General features: G+C 35.0%; 1 long non-coding RNA gene across 1 annotated transcript; it reads left to right on the forward strand.

Annotated features, from left to right (window-relative positions):
- Positions 1 to 4384: 4384 nt before the first annotated feature.
- Positions 4385 to 9094, forward strand: LOC149569358 (uncharacterized). The gene is made up of 4 exons (XR_016361446.1): positions 4385 to 4533; positions 4832 to 4991; positions 8784 to 8923; positions 9085 to 9094. It is a non-coding gene; the product is annotated as an uncharacterized LOC149569358 (long non-coding RNA).
- Positions 9095 to 9317: the final 223 nt, after the last annotated feature.

Below are 9317 nucleotides of genomic sequence, written 5' to 3' on the forward strand. Positions count from 1 at the left end.
GAGGAGGTGAGCCGCATTGTCGGAGCTGAGGGTGGAGGGCAGTGACAGTGGAGGAAGAGCCGCAAAGGAGGCAAGGACCATGGACGCTCCAATCTTCCACAAACTGCTTTCTGATTTCAAAGACGTCACCATTCACGGGTAACACAAAATGGGGCAGAGGCTGAGACTCGTGCCAAAGACCAGCCACTTTAATCGCTGTAGGGGTCCATTAAGTGCCCAAGAGGTCCATTATGAGCCCATAGAACTCGAAAATGCGGTGCTCCACCAATCAAAAAACAAACTCCCAATCAAAATGAAAAAATCACGCACAAGACCACCAAATTTTGCAAAGTCTCAGAAAACTTCCCTCACTTAAAACAAACTTCACGCCTCCCAAAAAAACTGCATTCCCAACACATGTTAGAGAAAAGGATGCCTGAGCAGGGAGGGACCATCGACCAGAGAGAAGAACACTAGGATAGGAGATTTGGTGGCACAATCACCAAAAATGGGTAGGGGGTACCTCTAATAGCTCTTGTCCAAACAAATTGTTCCTTTCTCTTAAAAAACTCCAATGCTTAGATGCAATTTTTTGTTAAAAATAAACAAAAAAATCGCCTGTCCATTATTATTTTTTTGAAAAATAAAAAATATTATTTGTCTAGATTTGCATGTCTAGGTCAAAATAACCTCCGCTAATTTCAACAGCATCTAGGCTGGACGTATTTTATATGGAAATGGGAGTTTTCGAGTGCTTTAAGCGTAACAGTGATGCCTATTTTTGCTCAAAGTGCCTCCAAAGTTAGTGACCCCCCCAAGTCCAATAAAAAATGCTGAAAGTTCAGATTTGAAAACCAATGTCAGATCCGATGCCAAATCTCTCACGAATAGAACAAGGGCATGCAGATTTGGAGCTTTGATACCATATTGAAGTTGATGAACGATCAACCCCACAGCTCTCAAGAATCACCTGCACGCAAACACCTATTATAGAAGAGAGAGACAAAAAGCTATGGAGGTAGGAATTGTTAGATCCATAGATGAGACATTCTTGATGAGAAAAAAAGAGATTGCTATAATCAAAACTAAATGAATTAAATTTACAAAGAGAGATCATCCTTATAAAAGAGATCAAAACCCTAAAAAGTCTAACCTAGGTTGCATAGTAATAATTAATAAAAGAATTAATTATTATATGCCTAAAGTTTAGCTTAAGTGAACTAAAGTTAATTAGAAAATATCTAATTACTCTAACAACATCTCCAAGGGCTTTTCCCTAGACACTTCCATAGATGTAGAGTACTTACTAGAGAATAATACATAGTTTCCTCCACTATCAACATGTTGCTCATTGAGTCTGAGTTCTCCTTGTTTTGACCCATTAGGCTTTCATCCTGTATTTACTTTTGAGTCCACCTACCATTTTCCTCTTCCCCCAAGCCCAACATTAATTCTAGGAACAACATATTTTGTCCCACTAACAATCACTTGCATGAAAATATTGTTAGGATTGTAATGGATAGTAGGATATGTTTCCACCTCACACCCACTTTTGTGAACCACATAGAAATCCTTTAGTAATGGGATGCCTTGATTCATCATCAATATTCTCCAACACATCCTCTAACTCCTATAGATAGCTTCCTCTAACCAATTTCTTACATAAATCCTTGACCATTTTCTCGAACTCCCTTGCATCTGGAATGAACATTAGGAAGATGATAGAAACATCATAAATAACCCTATTCATGTGATTTTCCTAGAGATAAATTAACCCTCAACAACATTATGATAGTATGCATGACCAAATGGTTATCAAATTTAAAAATCTTCCTTAGTCTCATTTTAGAGACTTCATGTAAAAATGCCATTTGTACTCTTTGGTCCATTAGTCTCACTGGAGTATACATCTCCAACTCTCTAACACTCCCACAACTCACTAAACTGATGTCACAAGACAATCTTAAAAAATAATGAGTTTGTGGGGGAAAGAGGAAACCCCAAACTCATTTATGAAAATCTTCATAAAGCTATTATTGTTTTATATGACCTTCTATTGATGCCAAACCCACCTTCTAGTATTATTTATTTTGTTTGTATTAGAGCCAATAAAGTTTGTTGTCCTTACAACCTTGCTAGATGTAGATCTAAGAGTTGGCACAAGCATGAGCTAATAGAGAATGAATTTGTACCACACAAGCCTTTGGTTTTGAACCTTTTTGCTAGATTGTAGACCAATACACTATCTACAAATCATTCTCTCAAAAGGGGAGAAATCATGATATCCAACTCCCATAATAATTGTAATCTCTCACATGTCCACCATGGATGCAACCCAAACTCCACCAACGTAAATTCTCACTCACTCATATTACGCAACATAGAATACCACTATTGGATTGGCCCAACCATCAATTTAGCCAATTCATCAATAATTTCATTGCCCTCTTTATACACATGGGTAATTAAAAAATCTAAGAATTTCCCAATCAACGTCCAAATCGAGTTATCCACATATGTAGCTTTCAATTAGAGGTGTATTTTTATTTGATTGCATTTTGTTGGCAATATGGCTAGGTGAGATAAGTTAGTATTGTCATTTATGGCAACCTACATTTTGGTATTTCATTTTGAAATCATAAGACAAAAAATTGTCTAAGTCAGTTGTAGCAACATAGAGATAGATTCTGTGAGTACGGATGATAGAGTCAGAATTGTCACATGCGGAGTTGAGGACAGATACCTGACAATGTCATGATGATGTGTACCAGTGCATAGATTTGTACAGACAATACGAAATTAGTTGCAGAGGAATTACCAGTACATGTAATTAATATAGCAGAACAAAGCATGATAGTAAAATGATATGTATGACTTAAGAAATTATTTTGGTAACAAAATAATTACTTAACTATGATGGGATGACATCCTAGATGTTGCCCTGAGTTAATTTATCAAATGTGTGGGAGCATCAAGACCGACTAAACACAATTTGCTAATAAGCAAGGTATAAGTAAAGATCATATCTTGCGCAACTAAGAATGTAGTGTAATAACATGCAAACTATTGTGAAGGATGTTTATGTGATATGTGAGCTTTATATAATGCGAGATCTGGTGTATGATCAAAGGATTTGTGAAGTGCGATAGTAAGACAATATTGTATGTATATCTACTCTTGTGAAGTGACTTAATTGTATATTGCATGTTTGGGTAGTGGGCTCATCTTGCATACTTTGTGAACAACTCCTAACAGGGTTGCGGCTTTTAATAAAGCCTAGTCTTCTAACAAGGATTGGGGCACTATATGTAATTCACAGACTTCTAACAGGGTCAATATCCTTAGCATGATTCTTTTGGTTTAGTGGATCATTTTGTGGGTTCCATCCCCACTGGGGTTTTCCCTTGGCCAGGGTTTTCCTAATTAACAAATAATGGTGTTATGAGTTCTCTTTGTATGTGGTTTTATTTACTGTTCAACATTACTGGTTTACTTTCATATGCATATTGCAAAGTAATTAATAATATCCACTTGTGGGCAAAAGTTTGTAGAATACTGATTCGCCCCCCTCTCAATATTATCTATCTCTAACACATTTGCCATTAGAAGAGAGTTTCCTTCCAAATGAAGTTTATCCACCTTTAGTTTGGTTCCACATTTCATGCTTATGAGAGCAATTTTAAATTCTGCATCATTTTATGTGCTCACCACCTTCCCAAATTTATCCCTTGTTAGACAACCAACTCCATTTGATCCTAGGTTTCTTTTCAAAACTTTAACTAAGTTTATCTTAACCCAAATTAAATTTAGGGTGTCCCATTTCACCCCACCCCTCTCATTTTGTAAGAGATTAAGCTTCCAAACTTCATTAGCAAAAGATTATAATATTATAATTATTAAAATATAGTAATACAATAATAATTTAAATATAATATACAATTACGTAATAGTAAAAAATAAAATAACTTGAACCTAAAGATATATGCAAAGAAAATTACAAAAGAGTTTAAAGAAAATCCGGTGGAACACGAGCCCAACTTAAAACTGCTCAGGCCCCACCGCAGCAAGCATCTGCAGGTGCTGCACTGAAAATCTTCTATAACCGTTGTATAGCTTCTCCATTCAAATTTTTAAATTAAATCCCTCATAGCTCCTCCGTTCAAATTTTTAAATTTCCTCATATAACTCATCTCTTATAAATCTTTCCATGAACTCATCCCTTATAAAACCCTAGCATAGAACCTAATGTAAATTTCAAAAACTTTGGAGACAGCCGTCTGACCCGTTTGTAAACAGTTGCAACTATGATTAAAGCAATTGAACAGTAGTTTTAAAAAAAGCAAAAATAAGTACCTAGGCTAAATAGGAAAGACGAGACCTTATAGAATTGGGAGCGTGTTAGAATTCTGTTCAACTGTAATTTATTTGTACCAGGCACATGTTTTGCTCACCTCTGATTTCTGCTCAAGGTGGAGATGTTTCTTGGATTTAATAAAAATATAATTAGGTAATACTGTATGGGCACCTGGGTAATTCGAACTCGAGACTGAAGAGGTACTTGAATAACATTGATTTTCAAACATATCTAGATATACACAATCGTTATAAGCACAAATTTTGGGTTTCAATTTATTTCAAGATGCTAAATTCCTCTCCCCTCTATGCCCTGGTATGCATACTTTCTTTCTTAGTTTTAATAAAAGCAACAATAAGTACCCACTTAAGAAATGCGAGAATTTATTGAATTGGGAGTGTGTTAGAATTCTGCTTAACTGTATTTCTATTTCTACTAGGCATATGTTTTTCACATCTCTGATCTGTGCTCAAGTTGGAGATGTTTCTTGGATTTTAGAAAAATACAGCTAGCTAATGGCGTATGGGCACCTGCGAAACCAAAGATGTAAGAATAACAAAGATTTTCATACATATCTGGGAATACATAAATGGCATATGCACAATTCTTGGGTCTCAGTCTCTTCCAAGATGTTAAATTCTCTTCTCTTTATGCCCTGGTATGCACACTTTCTTTCTGAGTTTTACATTCCAATATTGCTTAGATTTTTCATACCTATTTCTAGCTATTTACCCAAGATTATTTTAAATTATAATCCTAACACTGTCTGGATAAATGATTATCACGTTTGGTGTTATTCATTTCTTTTTAAGCTCAGATTTAGCAGAGATCAATTCGTTAATATGGGAATAGTTTTTATATATGCATGTGTGCCCATATGTATTCAGATGTATATTTGCCAATTTATATACCCAATGACGAACAGTTGGATTGATAAATGTGAATGCTGTTCAAATGTGTATACATAAACACTGCACATAATTGGGTAGTTCACATGTACGTACAATTAATATATATGCATTTAGGTATATACACACAAGCATATATGCGTAGGATATACATGTAAGGATACATACGATCATGTGTATTACACATACGCAGTACTAAATAAATCTCATTATACGCACGAATCCTCGTATGAACAAACTGTTATTGTTTGGACTAAAGAAAATATGAGTATTCGACAAAAACTTCAAGGATGGCCATTCACATGAATCATACAGCATCTTTAAGATCTAAGGATTGCGAATGCTAAAAATCCCACAAGTCCTAACATATTCGAGTCAGGCATAAATTTTTTCGCAGTCCAGTATCTATTTTTTAACGTGTTTGAATATTTTCTGTATTGTATAACTATAAGAATGTGGCTGAAACAGTTTGAAGATTTACCAATATGTTCTTATTTGATGTTAATGATCTTTCGGAAGGATGAATAACATCATAGCTAGCAGTTTGGAGTAGTTCTCTTATAATGCCGTGTTATTTTGGTTGATTATGTCCTGAAGAACTATTCCGTATTTTGGGTGAGTCGATGTTGACAATTTTTGCAGTCTGATAGTATATTGTTTGTTAATTTAATTTTCATCTTTGGTATGCCATTTTCTGGCGACTGCATGGAAGACTGGTATTTGATCAAACCATCTAGGTGAAAGTTTTCTAGGGCTGTTATTATGAATTCTTATACTGCTCTTTATTTTGATTAACCACTCCATATTTTGGTGAATCTATATTGACAAGCATTTTGCAGTTCAGATTATCTTGTTTACCAAGTGTATCTTATTTGAATGTAGAGAACTAATTTTTTCTCTTTTGATGGGCGAACTGGAAGCTGTGGGCTTTTGTATAATGAAAATTATAAATGCAGAGCATATTTTGTTTTCTCTATGGTCACTTGATCTATGTAAGCTTCTTTGTTCGGACAATGGTTTATTTTATTTTACTTTCTCCAACTAGTTAGAAATTTTAAACACATTTTGTTTGTTGAATCAACTGACGTGCTCAATTGAAGGCATATAAGAAACTGTTTTATTGGACATCTTCATTCCAAGTAGCAAGTTTTTTTGGCTCAAATTCATCCCAAGGTAAGGCTAATTTGACCTTTCTTAATGTCAATTTCAACTCAAATCCATCCCCAGTTAATGATTGTTTCCCCTTTTAAACTGTTTTAAGACTATATTTATTTTTGTGATTGTTGCATCTGATAAAAGGTTTCTTTTCAGACTATGCAATATATGATTATAGTGCAAGGTTTGTATATTATTAGGTGACTTAACTAGGTTATATTAACACATGCATCTTTATGTTGTAAATCATACTTAGTGGGAAATGTATACATAAGATGAGAGGGCCATCCACATTATCAATGGTCGACATGCCATTTTATACATCTGAATGCATACTACACTTAATTACTTCTATGATATTAAAATTGTTAACTTTTTGTAGGGGAACAAAATGCATTTGGTGAGTGGTCTGTCCACATTATTAATGGTCACTTCGTATGCCATGTTATACACATGAATACATCATAGTTCACTTGATTATGTGGAATTTTTGTGATATAATTTTGTTTGCTTTTTGTGGGTAACTAATTGGCAATGGGAGATGGTATTCTCATGTTTAATAAGTAGTTCTGTTTTAATATTTTTGAAGGTTTCTCTAGGCACGGCCTGCTGATTTCATCACAATTGTATGTGTTTTTTCTTCAGGAATTTGATTCATCTACACCAATCACACAATTCTCCTAAAAATAAAAGGCTTGATTGGTTGAGATTTTTTAATAGTTTGTTTTCCTAAAATTGTAGCTTGTGGTAACTATTCTAGTTGGGGGTGGAATAAGCTTACTTATTTGATTCAGGGTCTTTAAGGTAGACAACAAGGATAATCTAAAAGAAAAGAGGCATAATAGTTCCTTTTTTGAATGAACAGTTCTATGCTTAACTTCTTACTGATCATAATTAGGATTATATACAATAGTTAGTTTTGAGTGTATATGTCCAAATCCTTCCTCCCTCTATATCATAATCTATTTTCTCTTGTTGCATATATTTTGTAGTTTTTACTACATATCACATTTGAGTTGCAATACAAGATGAAAGCTCACCTCTTTCAAGATTTTGTGATATAACAAAGTGTGGCCACCCTCCAACAATGTTTTTGACAAAAATCAATGTTGGTAGCAGGAGAAAGCTCTCCTTATTGTGGGCCTTGGCCTTAACATTTTCAGTATTTTTAGAATTCTCAACTTCTAGGGTGATACTTTGGTTGGTGAGGGCTTCAACAAAGATCTGGATATTTCCCCTTAGATAGAGCACAAGGTAGAGTGCAGAGTCTTTTTGATTGTTGTGTTTGGCTAAAATATTACCATGTTGAAGTTAATTCTTGACAAAGATGATTCAATACTTGTTTATGGGGATTCCCTATACTTGTAATTGCTATGTAATGAACTCAGAAGAACTATGCCATATGCACAAAAAATCACATAGATTGAAGTAGAGGAAGGAAGAGTTTCAAAATCAACTCTTGCATATTGAACTCTCGGATAGGACCACAAAGGATTCAGGCATGTAGCCACTAATCTGGAGGATGAGCAACTACAAAAACTGGCTTTGACTGGCTATGTGAATACTATTGAAGCTCTTGTTACTAGATCAACTATTGGATTAAAAGTAGAATCAAGGGCCATGGGCTAAGGAGCCACTGCGTGGGAGCTCCTGGCACGAATCATTGCTTAGCTGGATCTCGCTCTAGTTGGAAGGATCCTCTCTGTGAAGCATCAAAGAGTACTAGATTCTAGAGAAAGGACTAGGCCCCAAGCATTCTAGATGGGGCACAAGTTTGGTCTCTTCTTTCCTGTCCGTAGTTCATATTGGGATTGGTTTCGCTCTTGCCCTGCCTTGCAAGAGATATAGCGATTGAAATGTCATAGCCAAAAGGAAGAGAGTTGTTGACCCAAAACCAGTAAATGATCCCATCTTTCTTTTAAAGACTCTGCTTTTCATCTCTACTAAAGATACTAAATTAGATATTAAAGTGCATTCAACCCCCCCATATGACAGCTATCATTAGTTCTAAATTTTAGGACAATAATCTCTCTCTCTCTCTCTCTCACACACACACACACACACACACACACTTCTTGGTAGTGTTTTCTTTCTAATATGTGTCAACATACTATCAAACAAATAAACAAATAAAATGTAAAGGGAATTTTTGATGAGGCATGTTTTCTCTTTATTTTGTAATTTAGTTTGAATCTCCTTATTTGTTGTTTCATTTTATTTGTAATGATTGTTCCTGGAAATCATTGAGTGGTGGTTTGACTCTTCTAGCAAGGAGAGATGACGAATTGGATTTTCTAAAAGTTCCTATTATTTTTCAAAAGGTAGGCTCTGTGTTGCATGTTTTCAGTTTCTTCTGCTTACTTGGGTTATAATGGCACCAAGTGCAGATAGCATGCATGATTGCAGCATTTGCTGAAATGTCGAATTTTCTTGGATTTTCTATGCTTGTCTGTTCTATTCAGCCATTCATTTCAGGTAAAGCAATTCCAAGGGTTTTCTTCGGCATCCATGCCCTCAACAATGAAAGGCAATTCCTTTTCTCTACTGGTTTTCTATTTTTTTGGTCTTTCAGTAATATCCTATAATTATCCCCAAAAAATGCAGATTGTCATAACAGCTAGAGTAAAACATATTTTGCAACTGCTTTGTCATAAGTTAATTGTCTGCCGGATTTGTGTGTTATTGCAGGAATACATAGTTTGTTCTGAGTGCAGTCACTGCAAAGTCGATCAACTGAGCTGACAGATGTCTGCTCCTTATGGCAAGTACATGACCAATTATTTGATTAATGATGACATTGATATGCCAAGAGTTTAAAATAATAAATATGGTGTTTAGTTGTTGCTCTTCAAAATTCCATATATTTCAAGTATTGCATATCTAGGAAACTTAAAAAATTGGTAACGTTCATAAAAGTGTTG

Source organism: Cupressus sempervirens, chromosome 3 (assembly GCF_028749045.1).
Source record: "Cupressus sempervirens isolate cs-2001-9-10 chromosome 3, ASM2874904v1, whole genome shotgun sequence".
Taxonomy (NCBI): domain Eukaryota; kingdom Viridiplantae; phylum Streptophyta; class Pinopsida; order Cupressales; family Cupressaceae; genus Cupressus; species Cupressus sempervirens.